This window comes from Numida meleagris, chromosome 10, assembly GCF_002078875.1.
Source record: "Numida meleagris isolate 19003 breed g44 Domestic line chromosome 10, NumMel1.0, whole genome shotgun sequence".
NCBI classification, from domain to species: domain Eukaryota; kingdom Metazoa; phylum Chordata; class Aves; order Galliformes; family Numididae; genus Numida; species Numida meleagris.
In genome coordinates this window covers 10,586,758-10,605,967 of record NC_034418.1, presented here as the reverse complement: position 1 = coordinate 10,605,967, position 19,210 = coordinate 10,586,758, and the positions used below count along the sequence as shown (strand labels likewise).

The window sequence follows — 19,210 nt, the reverse complement described above, 5'->3', positions numbered from 1 at the left end:
CAGTTTCAGAAGGAACATGAAGTAGAAAAAACATAAAATATTTTAAAGCACGTAAAAAAAGATCTCCCAACTGAAGTTGGTCCAAAGGTTTTATATCAAATTAAAGAAACAATGTAATTTTTATTTGGCAACACACACAACATCTGTCAACTGGCCACAGTTGGAAGCCACTGTTCCCTTTAGTGATTTCTATTTTTTAAAATGAGAGTTGGAGCATTCCAGCAAAGCAAAAAAAAAAAAAAGAAAGAAAGAAAGAAAGAAAAAACTATACGTTTATAAGCAATAACAAGAAACAGCTGCTCACCTTACAAACTCTGAGCCTACCTTTCTGGTCAGGCCTTCATCTCAGGAAATCTTGTCTCCCTGCTTCTCCTCTTCCCTCACCTCCTACCTTCTCTTCCCCTGCAGTGCACTCATCCACACAGCTGCAGCTCATCAGTTCCTAACCCCTGCATGCTTACAACTGTTGCCAGGTAAATTCTCCAACAACCCCTAGCTTGACTTCAGCTTAACTAATTGCATTCCACCTGCCTACAACTTTCTGCCATGACTCTAGAAAAGATTTTTCGTTTATTTTCTGCTTGCTATGAAAAGAAAGCATTTACCCTACCTACTAGCATTAATAAGGCCTATAGTTGCCTAAATGGTTGACAAAAAAAGCAACCAGTACCAGAAAATCAGATGATCAAGGGCTTCTGTCCATCCCAGCCAGTCATCAAACTATGCTGTACCATCTGGGCTTTCTGCAGACAGAAGAGACAGCAGTAACACCAAATATGTTTCTGTTTCTAATGTGCAGTCACTACAGAAACAACGCTATCACCTTGTCAATCTGCAGCCACCACTCAGCTTCACAACAGCAATAGCAATCTGGACTATTGCCTTGGCTCTAGCTGGTGGTAGCTGAAATGTTTTAGAGCCATGGCAGGACTACATATAAAATATATCTGTACCTAAAAATGGTTACAGGTTATGAGTTTGCAGAAAAACCTGTATAGGTCACCCTTCAAACTCAGCATCTAGCTCAGTCTCCTAGGCATCCCGTTCATTGCAGTACAGCAGGAACAAGTCTAAAGCTTCAGATCTAACAGGATACTGAAGAGAGGAATCAATATGTCCATTTTCAGACATTGCACTTGTTACAGTAGTATTGCAGCTTCTCATCCTTTTCTCGGCATTCAACTCTACAACACACAGAAACATAATGATAAAACAAGGAATAAAAGGATTCGAGGGCTTCTTACTGACTACAACAGAGCTGTAACAGCTGAGTTGAGCTAACCTAAGCACCTAACAGAAGCAGCTGCATCCTGCCAGCCTGAAGCAGACAGAGTACTTGAACTAGACTGGTTTTCTTGGCTTTACCCTAATTGTGAGGCCTTGGAAATGGTCAGCCTAGCAAAGAGTAGAACTTCCCACTGCTTGGATGAGGAATAGAATCTAAGCCTTTACTGCAAGAAGCAACAGTTCTGGTAATGCAGCTGGTAACGTGCAGGAAGATTTTCACAAGGGTGAAAGGCAAACAGATGAACTGACTTTCAGCAACTGTGCAGCTGCAGCAGTAACAGCACCTGCCACTAACCTGACCAGAGTCCTTTTAGCCATTTCACTGATGGGTCCAGAAGTACAATTGTAAATGGAAAAGCATCATTAATTGTCCGTATTTTTAATGGAATCACACAAGGTTGGTTCTCTGCCATTTAATAACTCTATCTATAAACTGGAAAAAATATAAACTGTTTGGGTACTAAATTTGCAGGTGACACAGCTGTTTGAGAATGGTAAATAGGAATAAAGCATAGCTCTGAGACATAGCAATTGCTTTAAACTAGGCTTTGTGCACTGCAAGTAGTAAGATGTAAGATTATGCATCTAGGCCTGAAGACTGCAGGACCTACATCCATGCAAGGGCACTCTGCAGGGGAAGCAGAAATCAGCTTGAGCATCACATGAAACACTACAGCCAAAAGGACTTACCAGATCTCCAGATCTCTAAAGGAAAGCTGGAGATGACACAATCCTGCTGTCCATCCTGTTGGTGTAAGCCCTGAAAAAATACGTTCTGCTTCTGATATCCTTAATTCAAGAAGGAAATAAAAAAGAATGAAGATTCAGAGGAGAATTATAAGATGATGTCAAGGCTCAGTACAAGACACAGAGACTGAGGGAGGCTGATCTGCTTAGTTTGTTCATGTCTGATTTGAATGTACCATTTTAATCTCAAGGAGATTTAGTATCTATCAATTGATTGTGCTTGTTGTACAGCACTTGAGCTATATTCCTATTGTCCAAAACGGGCTAGGAAACTGCATATATTTTTACCTCTAATATATAATTTGATCTTTTAGGAAGAGGGAAAATTAATACCTTTTTTTCCCAAGTCACAAACATTAGGTATAGCCAGAGTATTCACATTCTTTATGGTATTAAACATCTTTGATGCACAAGGTTAGGCAAAACCGGGAAAGCTATTCATTCAAATCAAGTTGTTAGGGTCTATGACAGTAATAGTTCTGTCTTCTTTTGTAGCGTAGCACTGAGTTTGCTTTCCAGATAGTCCAGGAATGTCACTTAACAAGTTCCATATTAATACAAGTATCTAAGAGCGTGATGAATCTCTTATTTGCTCCAGATCTCTTCCAGTGGGACATGGCAGTTTGCAGCTTTTGATCTTCTGCATAAGATAAATAGCTGTAAGTTTGTTACAGGTGTGTTTTGCAACCTGTGTTTTGTAGAAGTATGTAGAGCGGTGTCATGAAGATCATTCTGGACTTTCCAGACATAACTACAATGTGGTGGCAGCAGGCAAGGTTTAATGACAAGGTGATTCCTTCTAATCTTATGATTCTACTTGTGTGAGCAGAATAGAACTGTGATGTTCACTGTGCTAGTACATCTTCCAGAGGTTTTGCGCAAGCAATCTGATTTCTGCCCTATGTTTCTGCATTCATTCAGGTCAAGACAATACAGAGCTACTTTACTTCACAACAGTGGGATCAGCCGATATTAGTAAAGCTCCTGGAGATGGTATATGTTGGGTAAGAAGACACAGAACAAGAATTTGAATCTCATAAAGAGAGTTCCATTTGCAGCACTGTGAGAAACACAAAGAAATCCTGTTTTGACTAGTTAATTGAGCAAACATTCCATCCAGCCCTAAAATATGCTTGCTATGCTTTTTCTGATTTTTTTTTTTTTTTTTTTTTTTTTTTTTGGTGGGAGGGAAATGTATCACCTCTTAGCACATTCATGTCTGCACCAGTCTAAAGAGCAACTGTCTGTTTCAGCACCCTGGGGCTCACCTGCTGCTCCCCCGCTCCTGCCAGGCTGGATTTCTTTATGGAGCATGTCCGTAGTAGCGAATCATCACATGCACTAGGAAAAGGAAGACTTTTATATTCACCACCAGATTGGTTGTGCTGTCTGTTCCCCAACCAAGCCTCTACCCCCCTTAACTGTTTTCTTTTAGTGTCATTTATCACACATCGTCAGCCCTGCCTTCACTTGCCTGCCTCTCCCAGAAATTCAGGCTCAGAGCATTCTCCCACTGGGTGCTGCTTCAGCTGTGCCAGACTACCCTTCTGCCCTGCTCTATACAAAATCCAAGTCTCTCCCAACACCATCAAAACTCCTCAGAAATCTTCTGTCATCTCTCCGGTGCTCTGATTTCTCCCCCTCTCCTTGCTGCACTTGTGCATTATGCACAAGCTCCCCTCACCTGCTCCTTGGCCCCACAGCCTGCATTTCCAGTCCCCTCCCTGCGGCACTTTATCCCAATAGAAATGCCAGGCATGGACTGCATGGCCAGGGTCTCTCTGTTTTCTGTACTGTACACTTGACGTGTTTGCAGCCTGATGCAAAGCTCATTCAACCAACAAAGAGTTCCTTCGACTTTAATGGATTTCAAATGAAGACTTCAGACTATGCCTCCACAGCAGCACAGGAATAACGACTGTGTTGTGTAGAGATACGAAGTCAGCTTTAAACTAATTAGGTTGGATCCCAATAACCATCTAATCATAGAAACAGGGAGCTCAATACTCAGTAATTTACTCTAATGAGACTGTAAGCTTTTCAAAGAAGAAAGCCTGTGTTTGCTTTAGTCCAGTTCCAATTTAACATCATATGCCCACTGCCTTTTAAGAAACACGTACTACTTTAAAAAAAAATGAAGCTAGCACTTGTCAAAATAATCTCTGTCTGCATTATTGCAGCTACACAGAGTAAATGACTAGAATATAAAAAATTTTGTAGTCAATTGTCTCCTCTCTCTTCTGCACACTAAAGAAACATTACATGTAAATGCAAAATGCAGTATTGTACAAAAAGGCAGGAAATTCAGGGTATATGAGAACCTGTGCCTTATTTAACAACTTATTAGGAAAAAAAAAAACAAAACAATAAATAATTCATTCCCCAGTACACACAGAAACAGCTATATCTTTCCTTGTAAAAAATGTATATGTTGGTATTATTTTATCCTTTCAAAATGCACAAGTGAGATACAGGATTTTACAGCCAGAAAAACAAGTTTTCTGTTGGAAACTAGGGATAGTAACACCTGCAGTATTCAGACACAGGAAAACATGCTAAATTCCATGTAAAGAGAAATGCATGTTGAGTGACAAAAACACTCTTTTTCCTGTATTTCAGTATGTATTCCAAATTCCAGTTATGCAAAAACTACAGCTTAGGCTTCACTTCCAAATGTTATGAAAATAACCTACACTTACATATCACTTTCTGATTTATTCTCCATTCTGATTTTAAGAAAAAATTGATTCTGTTTTAAGGCACAAACACCATTGTCATGTTCATTTTGCCAAAGCCATCCAAAACAAGTGCCCACATGTCTGAAAGGAGACTCCTGACTTCTAGTAGTGCTGTACAATCAGCAGTCACCACTGAAGCCAAAGGCATCTACATAGTCTTGGATACCAACCAACATAAGCAGTAATCTAAAGATGGATCTGGGAGTCTAACATTGGGTTTCCAGCTTTGAAAGGCGTGATTTGTTATGAACTTTTGAAACTGAATACCATCTGCTCATCATACATGCCTTAATTCCTGAAAGCAAAGCAGAAGGTGGCAGTGCAACATTAGAAAAAAGTACATGAGCATCTTCCATAAGATACTGTTAGGCCTGAGAAGATTGGCAGCCATCAAAAATCAGATCTTCTCTGAAAACACGGGGTGTGGGTAAAGGCACACACAAGCATCAGTGTGCTGGCAGAAGCTGGAGAGCTGCGTGCTTGTATTGCCCTGCTTGAGTTACTCAAAATCCTTTGGTGCTTTCCCAAAATTGTTTCCTTTTGTGCAGTCAAGGGAAAGCTCTAAACAGAATATCTGTGAGTTTTCCACGAGCATAAGGAAGAGAAAGTTAAGCCTCTAAGCTAGGCTGTAAACAAGCTCCTTCTCGTCCCCGAAACAAAGCGGAGTTTTAAGCAACTGCTAGTTAAAATGCTGTCCTTTGGAATTGCTCCCATTCCTCCAGGTTAGACCAGCAACAGGTTTCTGGTGGTTTTAGAGTTCCCGCATGTCAGACTACAGCCTCTCCAATCAGTGAGAACCAAAAGCCAGGAAAAGCAGAATTAAAGCACCTTAAATGCTTGCTAGAACAGTGGTTATAGGACACCAAGTCCTACAGTGTCCATGTCCCCAGCATTCCCTGCATAATTTTTACATGCTGGCATGCATGAGGACAAGGAAGGCTTTCCTAAACAGCAGAAGCCAAATTCAGAGCTAATTATGCTTGTTCCCCTTGCATCACCTCTCGGAGAGGTTTGTGTTAGACTTTTTGATCAGAATGGATTTAATGCTAATACCAGGTGTGGTAATGTACAGCAAAGAAAAACGTCCTACTCTTTGTAAGATATGCACTGTTTACTCCCACATTTCTATCCTCCCTGAACAAGTACTCTCTACTATAACTTCGCTTTTGCTGTACCGGGGATATTCTTGTATTCTATGTCTTTTCTGATGCATATGACTTTTGTGTCCCTCCTTCCTCTGGACCAGTTCCAACAGCTCCACGCCTTCCTTGTGCTGCGGGCCCCAGAGCTGGATGCAGTACTCCAGATGGGGCCTCCTGGGAATAGAGCAGAGGGGGACAATCCCCTCCCTTGCCCCACTGGCCACCCTCTTTTGATGCAGCCCCTGTGTTACTTTTTCTTTTTTTTTTTTCTTTTTTTAACTATTAAAAACTCCACCTTTGTTTTTGCTTTTTCTTTTTTTTCCAAATTGCAAATAGCAGGGTTTTTCTTAACATTTTTTTAGGAAAAAAACCTGTTAAAACATTTCAGCAAGCTTATCCTAAAGAGTGGAAACCTGTTTCATCAGAGCTCTATACAAAAACTGGGACTATTGCATCTAAATTTGAAATTCCAATGAAAAGGCACTTACATATTTTTAAAATACAGAATTATCTGCCAAAATGTAAGATAATCTGTTTTCTTTGAACTTGAATCATCCTCAAAAGCTTTAATAAAGACAATAGTTATCTATCTCCATTATTAACGTATTGAGTAGCATGCCACTTTTCACCTAATGTTCATGTTTTACTTCTGAGGGAGAAGTATAAGAATGCCAAAACATGTAACTGATTTGCTAACAGTTGGTATTTTTCCAGTTGTACAAACATAAGGTATTAGATATCAGTTTCAATTTTGCAGATGATAATTACATCAAATACATCTATTAGGAGAGGTAAAAAAACACAGATAAGAAAAAAAAGTCTATATAATTGTGATTCAAAAAAAAAAAAAGAAAAGAAAAGAAAAGAAAATAGATAACTAGATCTCCCATAGAAAGATTAGCTGAGTTTTTGCTAGAGTTAGAGTCCAGACAGTTGGCTGATGGTCAAGGCAAAGTATGTATTTTATAGATCTGACAAATCCTGACAGATGTACTTCCAACTCTGATTGAACACTAGCAAATACAGTCCTTGATTGTGCCACTAGTTTGCCCAGTCAGACCATTACACACACAAATAAATGCATTTAAACTAATGGGCTCCACACCAACCCCAAATCCCATCTTTTGGGGTGAGAGTGCAGGATTAAGAACATCAAAATAAAGTTTTAGTGTTGATAATGTTGGTGTTCTTGCTGCAATTACAGGCAGAGTAAAAATTAGATTAAGTTACATACCACAGGCTAACAGCAAGTATTACTGGGAAGGACAGAAAATGCATGCTTTTAACTGTTATTTTTCTGTAGAAATACAAGATTTTCTTAGAAACAAGGAATACGAGTCATCTCCATTGCCAACATTAAAACAGAAATAACTACTGTCCTTGTAAAGCCTTGATTTATACTAGTGGCATTACTGCACTGTTTTTAGTCTGGAGTTGATACTGGAGCTTAAATATACTCTGAACCTTATCTAACTTTATCTGACCTATTGCTTAAAGGGAGATAAACACCTGACTGAATGAGAGAGAAAGAGAGAGAGAATGAAAGAGAAAGAAGAGACAAGAGGATGAAAGTAGCAATTGCACAGCATGCATAGACTGAACTCAACCTGTGGGGAAAAAGTAAAATAAAGCCAACTGTCCTGAAAGGTATTCACGTGGTGGGTGTCCCTCACCTATGAGTTGGAATTTTGCTAATTGCCTCAGATTTTAACAGCCTCTATATACTTATTATAACCTTCATTTTGGTATGACATAAGGCTCTTTGGCTGCTTTACAGGTGAATTATCAGCGTGGCTAAAGTACAAGAGTGCAGCCTCCCTGCTGTGTCTCCCATGGTGCAGACAGAACTTGGCACAGCTGCACACTCTTCTCCATCTCTCCTGCCTACTCCTGAAGCTCAAACAAACACCCACAAAGCAGATCTGTCCAGTGCCTGCCATGGCCATCCCACACATTCCCAACGCTGGACAAAAAATCAAACCAAAACAAAAAAACCTTCAAACCCTATTAACCCAATAATTGTTGCAAGTGTTGGGAAATAAGATACTCTTGTCTTCTCTTTTATTCTCTTCATCTTGAATACTACAGATTAAATTGCTGAAAGATTAACATGGAGTAAAATCCAAAACCTTCACAGTTTTGCCCTTCTGAGTCTATTATCCTGCTACCTATTAGCTTGTTTCACCAAGGGCAAGTCTTGCCTGACCAACCTAGTGGCCTTCTATGATGGCATAACTGCATCAATGGACAAGGGAAGAGCCACTGATGTCATCTGTCCAGACTTCAGTAAGGCCTTTGACATGGCCCCTCATTGCATCCTTCTCTCTAAATTGAGAAAGGTATGGATTCAGTGGGTGGATTGATCAGCGGACAAGGAATTAGTTGTGGGATTGTACCAAGTTATGGTCAATGGCTCAATATCCAGATGGAGATCAGTGACAAGTGGTGTCTATCAGGGATCGGTACTGGGACCAATGCTCTTTAACAACTTTAATATCTTCATCAATTATGTTGACAGTGGGATCGAGAGCACTCTCAGCAAGTTTGTGGATGATGCCAAGCTGTGTGATGCAGCTGACACGCCTGAGCGATAGGATGTCATCCAGCGAGGTCTACACAGGCTCAAGCAAGCAGCAGACCCAGGAGAATCTCATGAGGTTCAACAAAGGCAAAGCGTAAGGTCTTGCACTTGGGTCATAGCAATCCCTGCCATCAGTACAACCTTAGGGATGTAAGGATGGAGCACAGCCCTGCCAAAAAGGACTTGGGAGTACTGGTGGCTGGCAAGCTGGACATGAGCCAGCAATGTGCCCTCACAGGCCACAAAGGCAACTGTATCCTGGGTGCATCAAATGAAGTGTGGTCAGCAGGGCGAGGGAAGTGATCCTGCCCCTCTGCTTTGTGCAGGTGAGGCCTCACCTGGAGTACTGTACTGTACCTCAGTACAGGAGAGACATGGACCTGTTGGAGCACGTCCAGAGGAGGGCTGAAAAACGATCCAAGGGATGGAACACCTCCCTGTGAGGACTGGCTGAGAGACCTGGGGAAGTTCAGCCTGGAGAAGAGAAGGCTCCAGGGATACCTGAGAGCAGCCTTTCAGCATCCATAGCAGGGCTGTAGGAAAGAAGGGGACAGGCTCTTTAGCAGGGTTTGTTGTGATAGGACAAGGGGAAATGGGTTTTCAAACTAAAAGAGGGGAAATTCAGATTGGAGATAGGAAAAAATTTTTACGGTAAGAGAGGTGAGGCACTGGAACTGGTTGCCCAGAGAGGTGGTGGATGCCCTATCCTTGGAGACTTTCAAGGTTGGACTGGACCAGGCTCTGAGGAAATTGATGTAGCTGTGGATGTCGCTGTTCACTGCAGGGGTGTTGGACTAGATGATCTTTAAGGGTCCCTTCCATCTCAAATGATTCTGTGATTCTATAGGTTCAAGAAGAACAAGGAAGATAAAACAAATCTGTATTTGAGCAGCTAGTGGGCACCCCTAGATTTTACAGGAGGGAGTAATGGCACTAAGTTAATCTTTGAGTACTGAAAGAGCCGAAGTTTGACCTTGGTGCTATGAAACATTTTGCCTGTAGAAACACTACTGGAAAGACATAGAAATGTAGTTGATTTCAATGCATTTTTTCTTAAACTGCCATCTCCAAATTCTAGCTCAAATAATCATATTCTTTTTTTCCTAAATACCCGTTTCTGTTTGAATTAATTTCTCTTCCAACACTGTTTCAGTGCTAGACAACATGGTATGCTGTTAACTAATGCTTTATCATACAAGTTGGTGTACTTCATTTAATATTAAATGCCCCTCATCTTTTTTCCACAAACCACCTTGGGTGACAAATTCACCTTCAAACTGAAGCAAGTTATCAACATTTTATTAAGCACCAGTAATTTGTTCAATTTCATGTCATTTGGAAAAAAGATTATTATTTTCTATGATGAAGAATTTTAAAAGAGAGATACTAGCAGGTGCTAGAGTTGGCGATTGTAGAGTGAATCTTCTACAATTTCAGAAGCCACTGAAAACTTATGTAGAGATGTTACAGACGTACCACTGAGTGAGGCGCATCTACATCTACACAAGGCTTTAGGGCACTACCACAAACCACATTTCAAGACTTAAGCTTGACTAGGTCCTGATTTCCTTGAAAATCTTATGGATTCTCAGACCTAGTGTTTGTCAATAATCAGTGTTCAAAATTTCCCTCCATCCAAAGGGAGTGAGGAGGGGTCCCATCTAGCAGGAGGGAGCCTCGCACCACTGGAACAGGATTTAAGATTCAGCATTACCACCTAGTGGACACAGAGCACTCCTCCTGCATTTCTACTCCAGTCCTCTAATGACATTCTAACATTTTCCTTTGTTGATATATTAATCAGCCAGTAAACTGCTGTATCTGGATTTGGAACATAACTGTTTGTTCTAATATGCTACCAAAGGCGGCTCACATTCAGTTAACCACAAAAATACCATTAATGCTTTAAGCACTATTCTGGATAAATCAAACCTTGCAAAGTTAGTAAGTCTTGACATTCCCTGTCAGTTTTTCAACATTTTCTTAATGCTTTCTTCTTTATATTTAAACACTTAGCATTTCAGAACTCTAAAAAAAACTGATCTGTCCTTCAAGATCCTTCATTTTATAAACATACTAAAGACACTATTAACACACTTTGCTTCAAAGGAAATGAGCACCCTGTTAAATTTAAAACCACATGAAGCCTAAAGAGAAGCAAAAAGTCCAAAGTAAAGCATCTGGGACTAGGATGCAAAGCAATTTAGGTACCAGACTCCTGCTGATTTAGGAACCAACATACCTTGTAGACTAAAGCTGATTTATGATTCCCCCAGGGAATTCTGTGTTTCATCACTAAATTTTCTGTTACCATAACACTTTATCAGTATCCTATTTCCCCCACTTTGCACCTCTCCCTGAATGGTTAATCTTCACTCTGCAAAGTTCGTTAAAGGACTTCTTTTTTCCATTTCCTTTCATACTGTTTGATTGCTTCAAGTACTTTGAGTTTCTGCTACATTCCAATCCCTTTAGACTCTTGCAGTACCAGTAGATTTATAGCCTTTATATTAAAAGATCACACAAATTTAACCAACTCAATTTACAACTCTTGATTTGCCTGTTTGGGACATAGGCTATTTTTTGCTTGGACTTCTCTAACTGTCTGCTCAGCTGGTCCCATTAGTATCCTCAAAACTTCAGCAGAATTTAGATCTGTCTATCTCCTACTGAGATGCTCCAACACCCTATCTTTCTGCTACCTAATCAGTACACGTTTCCAATAAGCACCTACCTTTTGCTAGTGATGGTATATTTTATTGTGGAACAGTAGCTCCACGAAACATTGAAAATCTAGGCACAAACTCAAATTTAGACACCAGGCAAATAAATCTCAGAAAGTATTACTTGCCACTTCTAAATCTGAATGCTTACAGAAGTATGTCAGAACATATTTCCCATTCAAAGCCAAGTCTAACATGGAAATCAACAAAAGCTAAGTGGTTAGAGAGGTAGATGCCTCTAGGAGATGTGCTATTAGAATGACCACACAGAAGCACTTTGAGCATTTCAGGAGCATTCACTCTTTTTTCCTTCTGAATGCTGCATATTTCTAATTTAGAAGTAATTTTAATTAGAGTCCACTGATTATGAAAAATAGCAGATTGGCAACCCAGGAAGCTCCACATAATGTGATCAAATAAAGAGAACGAGACTATGTTCCAAATCGAATCAGGTTGCCTTCTTCCCATATGCCATTCTCAGCTGTTGACTTAATAGCACTGCATGCCCAAGGTCAACTCCACTGAAAATGAATCCTGACTGTATCATAAAGTTGGCTCCCACACAGCAGCCCTTCATGCAATCTGCCATGCTGCTTTTAATCAAGAACCCTAGAAAATGCATGTGTACAAGCAGCAAATAACAGTACCGCATGCAAAACTTTGGCTTAGATCCACATGCACCAGGAGAGGGAAGCTCTGTTCAGCAGCAGCACAGACAGTGAAAAGGAACATTTTCCCCCCATTTGTGTACATTAGTTCCACCCAGTGCGAACTTGAGGCTCACAAACTTAACACACTTTCCTAAACACAAGCTAACCTTCTCTTCCCACTTGTTTTTCTTTGCCTCACTAAGTTTAGGTTCCTTTATTTTACTGAATGCTTTCCTTTAGTTTTGTGAAGCTATCACTCATTTACAGAACTGATTGCAAGAGAAAAATAACAAAATACAGTAAAAATACATTTCTCTGAATATTTTCACGAAGTGTCATTACTGCCTGTATTGTAGTAATGAACATGTTGCTGAGCACAGCTCGTTCTGTTAGGGCTGTACCAAAAACTGCAATTTTGATTTAACATGGCTGGATAAAAAATACATTGATTGCATATACCACATCCAATAAGGTATCTAATCATTGGAGTACAGTCATGTATTAGGACGGCAGAAACCCTCGGTGCACAAAGAGGAACTGTACATGGACTTGTGTAGAGCAGAAAGCTCACCTTACTAGCCCTTTTGTTTGTAGAACAAAACAAGTACTTTTTGCTTGGGCTCAGTCCTGCACATTTGCCTTAAAGTGTGCTTTCAGGCAGAGAAGGTTTCCTGCTAATGGAGAAAAAGACACACAAACCTCTGAAATATTTGTTTTCTTCACTTGTGAAGATATGTGGAGAGATCAAGCTCTGGGCAGCTATAAAATGCTCTACCACACCATGAAAAAAATTGTTTTCCTGTGACTGCCTTCAAACACTCAAATTAGTTTCTAGCTACGTCACACAGAAGGGTGATTTCCCATTGATAGATCATGTTATTTTGTATAGCTGCTTACCTCCAATGCACATATGCCAGGATGCCAAAGATTACTGTGCATCCACCACAACCTGTGAAGATCACAAGGAGACCAGCGAGCAGAGCGTCCATTCTGGTTAGTAGTGCCACTCTGTTCTCTCAGGGATATAAACTCTATCCAATTAGCCACGCTGTATCAACAAAACTGCACCCAAACTAAATGGGATGTTTAAATTTTATTGTACTCATTTAATTACAGTGGTACAACCTGCGAGCATACAAGGCATTAGCACGTATAGAAAATACATTTCCTCTTAAGACAGTGGGGTAAGATCTGATTCCCTTAAAGTCAGTGAAAAGACACTAGGGATGACTGAGGCCCAGTACTTCTGACAAGTATTCCTGTAGCTGAATCCCCTTGGAGGCCAATTAATTACCTCCATACCCTGCTGATATGTTCCAAATTTTATTTTTATTTCAAAATCAAAGCTAAATAACTAGAAAAATCATGTGGCAGAGCCAAACTGTGACTTTATGGGTTTTAATTTTTGAGATTAAAGCGAAGTACAAAGACACACCCAGCCAGCAAAGTCTGGAGACAATAAGATGTAAAGCAATCCTCCTTCTGACCTCACATTAACACAGAAATCACCCTACAGCATGCAAGTGTCAGCCAACAACGGCACCTACTTATTTCCTGTCAGCTTGTCCCTTTGATCTAACCTGATCCTTCTTCACTTTATTAAAAACGTTCTAATCTTTTGACTTTGATCTCCCTGTAGGATTCTTCAAAGAGCTTCAAATTAGCAAACATGCAAACAACAAAAAAATGTACTCTGTATCTGCTTGAAACAATGATGTGGGGAACTGTTTCCTTCCTCAGCACACAAGTTTAACGAGGGGCAGCATTTTAAAGCCAAAAGATGCCATAGTTATCTGTTGTTTATTGGCATTAGGGTGGATGACAGAGTCCAAGCTTTTTTTACTGGGGGGTGGTTTGCTCTGAAGGTGTAACAAGGCAGCCCAGCAGGGGTAGCAAAAAAGCCATGTGCATACTTCATTCAGCATGCCAGATGAAAGGATTATGTCACATTCAAGAGCAACAAAGAGCTCTGTTTAAGTTTGTACCAGGCTGGAACTGTAGGGCAGCCGTTACAGACCACCAAGGTTTTAAATAAAACTGGACACTTTCAAGTTTCCTCTAGGTTTCCTTGTGGTAAATCCACCCAGTATGAAGGGAATGTCAGTATCTCCCAGGAGGAAGATGTCTGAGATTTTAGAGAGTAAAGAAAGTTTAATGTATTTATATATATACATATATATATATACACTCACACAAACCCCATATGCATAGGTATTTTATATATTGATGCATACTTTTTCCTTAATTATTACAGATACTCCCAAATTTAAGGATATCATCATATTTATTTTGTTCCAGCAAGGCAAAGCTCTGCTCTTTGACCTCTCTTACCACAGCTGAACAGCTAGAATCTTTCCTCTCCTGTAACTCCAATTTAGTCCCAAAGGATCCAAATAAAATTGGTGTTTTTCATTTTTCAATACTGCCTACCCCTGAAAAGAGCTATGAAACTATGTCAGATTCTACAGACAACATTTTAAGTTCCTTGCATGTGCATCTGCCTCAGCACAGAGACTTATTTTCAACTCTCACTCTATTGAGAAGCATATCTGTAGCTAGGCTGAAATAGTGCAAAACTTCTGCAAAACCATCTATGTCAACAGAATTACCTCAAGACTGCAGTTAACCAAAGGGCCAGACTAATGTCTACTGAAGTCAATGTGATGTTTTCATGTGTATGTGAAAGCCCAGTTATCAATTGTGAGACAAAAGGTTTTCCCAGTAAAATCTCAATCCTGTGCAAATACAACTAAACAGCATTTGACCTAGATTGGTATACGTACATCTTGGCCAGCAGTCCTTATACCATGCTCCATGCTCGAAGATTACAGCTGATGAAGACTCCATACCTTTTCTTTTTCACTTCTTTGTCATCTTGAGATATACTGTGATTGTAAGTAGCAGGAATATATCCTGATAATTGAACGTGGCTTAGAAGATACATCATCACAACACTTCAAATGATACAATTTATGCTGAAAGTCTACTGAAGATCAAAACCGATACAGTTATTTATGGAATGTTGTAGAGAACTCCAGCGAGCCTCCAGATGATGCCTTGTACTGTCTCTTATAATCATCATTTTCTTAAGTGGTTCAGGAAGCACTGCTGCTAGATCACAGACTATCCACCCACAGAGCTACGCCAACAGCCCTTCAGTTGTCTATGCCAATGTACATAACAGATTTGTGAGAATAAAGCAAATGTTAAAAGGAACCATTAGATAATGTATGAAAGCAAAGCTGCACTGAGATTTGTTTGTACAGTTAAAACAATATTATGATTACAAATGCATTTCTTGAGAAGACCAGAGAGACTGCCCAAAAGTCAGAAGCTCTGCTGGCACAGCAAGCCACCACTGTTAGTCTAGGAGTCACTGCACAAAATTTAAGAATAAATCAGACCAATTGTAAATTGAAGTCTTTATGAAAAGTCACACTCAAGGTTTACACTTCACCAAACTCATTCGTTGCTTAGACATTGGTTATCTAGTCTATTGGCTTGTAAAGACAAAAGTAGTACTTTTCATTAGTCCCAAACCAGACAAACATATCCAACAAAAAAGTACAGGAATTGTTACCCATGACTATACATATACACATATTTACGTGTGCATACATATATATACACATATATATATACGGTTCACTAGCACTCAAAATCCATTTGTTAAGCGGTGCGCTTTCATCCTATGTAAGTGAGAGGCATCTTTCTTCCAGATATTGCCCCCAGTGGCTGCTGTTAATGATGAAAGGCAGAGCTCAGCCTTTCTAGGAATTGCCACATATTTCAGATGCACGGTCCCAGGTCAACCTCTTAGCAGTCTTTTTGACAACTAGCTCTTACTTCGGCTGAATCCACCAAGCAGCCTACTTCCAGACCCCAAAAGGAAACCCCTCCCCAGCCTTTTCATTTCTCACAACCTGGGACAGCCTCATTCAGCAGGGACCAAGGGGACAGCCGCAGTGGGCATCTTTTCTCCCCAGGGGACTCATAAGTCCTCAAATTGAGGCAAATATTTCTTTGAACACAACACAACATAAATTGTAAAATGTACAGTTGAGAGAAATGTTGAGAATTGTGTCTACCTGCGATACCTGAGTAACATCAGATACCCTGAATCTGACAACCTGATTACGAATACTTTTGACCGTCGACTCGGAATGAAATTGCAATTATATTTAGCAGGTTTGGGAACAACATTTTTGTTTTCTTTTTTTTCCTTTGTAAGAATGTCAGAATTTTCAATCTTTCTTCCGTCAGAAAACCCAGGATGTAAAAGAACATAGAAAAGAAAAATTGAGGGCTCAGTAAAGTCATCTGAACATTACCAACCTTCCAGAAATGTATAGTTCTAGGACTATTTTTTATCTGATCTATTCTGACAACCCCCACACATCACAAAACTAACAAAAACTTGAAATGCCTCTCTCAAAGAAGGGAGAGCAATATAGTTACCAGTATTCAAGTCCGACTGAGAAAGCAATTAAAGAGTGATATTCTCAGCAGAATTTTTATTAATAACCCAAGTTAACACTTAAGTCTGGAAACCAAAGAGCTTTTCATTCTTCATGCTGCACAGTCCCTAAAATACTTTTTTAACATAGCCTGCCAGACATTTCACTTCCATCTACATCAGAGTTGACAAGAAGCACACCCTGCCAAAATCCTACTGAAAACAAGACAGTAAAACTTTTAATGCTCTAAACTTCACTACTCTATTGTATTCTGCACGCAGGTGCAGAAATAACAGTTTTCTCTCCAAAATCCATTTCAACAATAACAAAAATATAGCAGCAAGAATTACTAGAGAAGAAGCCTTTCAGAAAAATGTGAACATAAGCACTTTTATCTTTGTGTTCTTCCAGGCAAAGAAACAATAAAAAAAAATCTTGTTACTTGTGTAACCCATACAGAATCACAGCTCACCTGCTTAAGAGCTGACACTGCAGATCTGCTTTTTGTTCTTCCAGAACTGCAAGAGATTCAACTCAGGCTTTCAGTGTGTCCTGGGAAATTCTACTCATCTTACCATTCTTCAAACAGTCCAAGCTGAATTTGTTTATGACCATCAAGCCTGCAGGAACTTGGCATTTAGTGCTGGATAGTTTGGAAATTAGAACAATCCATCAGATCTGATCCTTTCAAATTGGACCAAAGTGGATTGCTTATCAATTATAATGAAATTCTCTTTAAACAAAGGAACTGCAGGTATCATCACTGTAATTATAGCTCTCAGACACAGACTGAGACATATACCTCTTTTAATCTTGTTCCCACACAGCCTGTAACAAGTACATTTCCAGTGGGAATACAAGTTGATCGTTTTCTTTAGAAATCTTTAAATTTTCCCTCAAATTGTGTAATTTCCTTCTCAGGAACTTTTAAAATACATTCATAGATCAACTTTAGCTTTGAGCAGCTGTTTTGATTACGTGGTCAATCTACCGTCTTTACGCTTACAGTGCTATTTTGTATAGGTACATCATTGACTTACCTGCCTACCCCAGTGAAACATCCCATGCTCCCACGCTGTTTCCTTAGAGGTCTTCAAGAAAAGCATGCGTCCTGTGGCTCACGCACTGGGCTGAGGATCAGAAGATCTTGTTCCAACTTAAGGGACTGATGAGCTTCTGCTTACTTCAGGCATGTTGCTTCCTCTCTAGTTACTTCTATCACAAAATATACACAACAAAATGTTCTCCTTTCCTCACGTGTCTTGCTGGAATTCTATGCTCCCCGGAACAAAAGCTATTTCTGTGTTCTGTAGCCCAGCAGGGTCCGGTGGCTTTTATTCTCTCTTGCAGTATAAATGATGATAATAGAGTTTCATCAGGGAGCTCAGCCACAACCATTACAGTTTCCCCATCAAACTCATGGAGTTAGACATATTCATCACTAGAGCACGGTTTACACACAGCTCCCTGGGTTTTGTTCATGCCTAGATGCCTCCATTTCTGTAGATCGCGCCCCATTTTCAGGCTGTCCCCCCCAGCCCCCTCCCACACACATCCCCTCAGCCAGAGCAGAGCACAGCGCAGCGGTGCTCCGTGCTGTCTCCTCAGCTGGCTGTGCTTCCAGCGCCTGCTGCTTCTTCATAGAGGAGGCTTTGAGCTAACGACCTATACGTTTAGAAGAAAACTGATTAGCAGTAGGCTGCAAAATGGATTGCTGCACCCATTTAGCGGGCAGCTGGTCACCTTCACGAGCACCCAATCTCCACAGTGCAGCCAGCCTGTTCCTCAGCACATTGCCTGCAACCCTGCTGCAGGGAGAACCTCCCTTAAGGCTTAGTTGCCATTTTTCTCCCTGTGGTCAGATTCAGACACCAGGGAGCAGCCATTTCCACACTCCCGCTCTGAACGTCAGGCAGTGATACTGCCACCCAGGTTAATCCATGGGCAAGTCGCAGGTGAGAACTCCTTCTGAATGGCGTCTTGCGATTCGCTAATATCACAGTCAATTAGCAAACAGCACAGCAAAGGGGCAGTCCCGGCAGCTCTCGCCAACTTCGAGAACTCTCTGGAGCGAGCGAGGATTCGCAGGAACGCGGGCGCGGAGCCCCCAGCCCTCGCTTTCCCACAGCCCTCCCAGGAGCGCGAGCCGCCAGGTGGCGCCACAGGGCTGCGGCACGCGCCGAGCTGCTGCGCGGGAAGGGCGGCTGCTCCCGCCGGGCGAGGGGAACGCGCGCGGGCAGAGCGCCCGTTCAGCGCGTGCCGGGGGAGAGCAGCCTGCAGGTGACAGCTGGGTAACAGCCAGCGTCTTACAACTTGCTTTTTTTTTCTTTTTTTCCCCCCTTCTGTCTGCAGCAATTTTGAAATGCTGCCACGATGAATAGCTGGATCTGAAATCTAAACAAGGTCTGACAGCACCGTTGCTTGAATATTGTTTTATTACACACAACCAATATTGTGATCTTACTGCTGCCCTACTGGGTGGTTTTTGAGGTTGCAAGCTAACAGCACCTGCTGCTGCCCTCCCTTTAGCAAGAGTGCTTGTTTTACAACAGCAAGCAGGCTGCACACATTGATAAACACGTGCTCATTACCACGATGCATTCTTTACAGAGATAGAGAACAAGTCTTGTTCCCTTTCTTCTCCAAGAAAAGCTTCTGGAGTTTGGAATTTGCAAGAGTAGCACCGAGACAGCAACTACAGCCTTCCCCCATCAGCCTTCCCTTGGACCACAGCAAGCACAGTCTCACTGCCCCCAGCCACCAAAGAGAGCTCTTTCACAGCAGAATGGAAGTTGTACAGCTTCCTCTGGAAGTGTTTTAACTCCCACTATGGGGTGAGCAGTGACAGTGCTTTATGGAGAAAACACTTCATGAAGCTCCTCAAA

The 19,210-nt window shown here is 41.0% G+C and overlaps 1 long non-coding RNA gene across 1 annotated transcript in view; it reads right to left on the bottom strand.

The window, feature by feature from the left end:
* LOC110404309 overlaps window positions 1-772 on the bottom strand; it is a 35,756-nt gene extending 34,984 nt beyond the window's left edge. The window contains exon 1 of the long non-coding RNA XR_002442155.1: window positions 671-772. This is a non-coding gene — a long non-coding RNA (uncharacterized LOC110404309). The remainder of the gene's footprint in view (window positions 1-670) is intronic.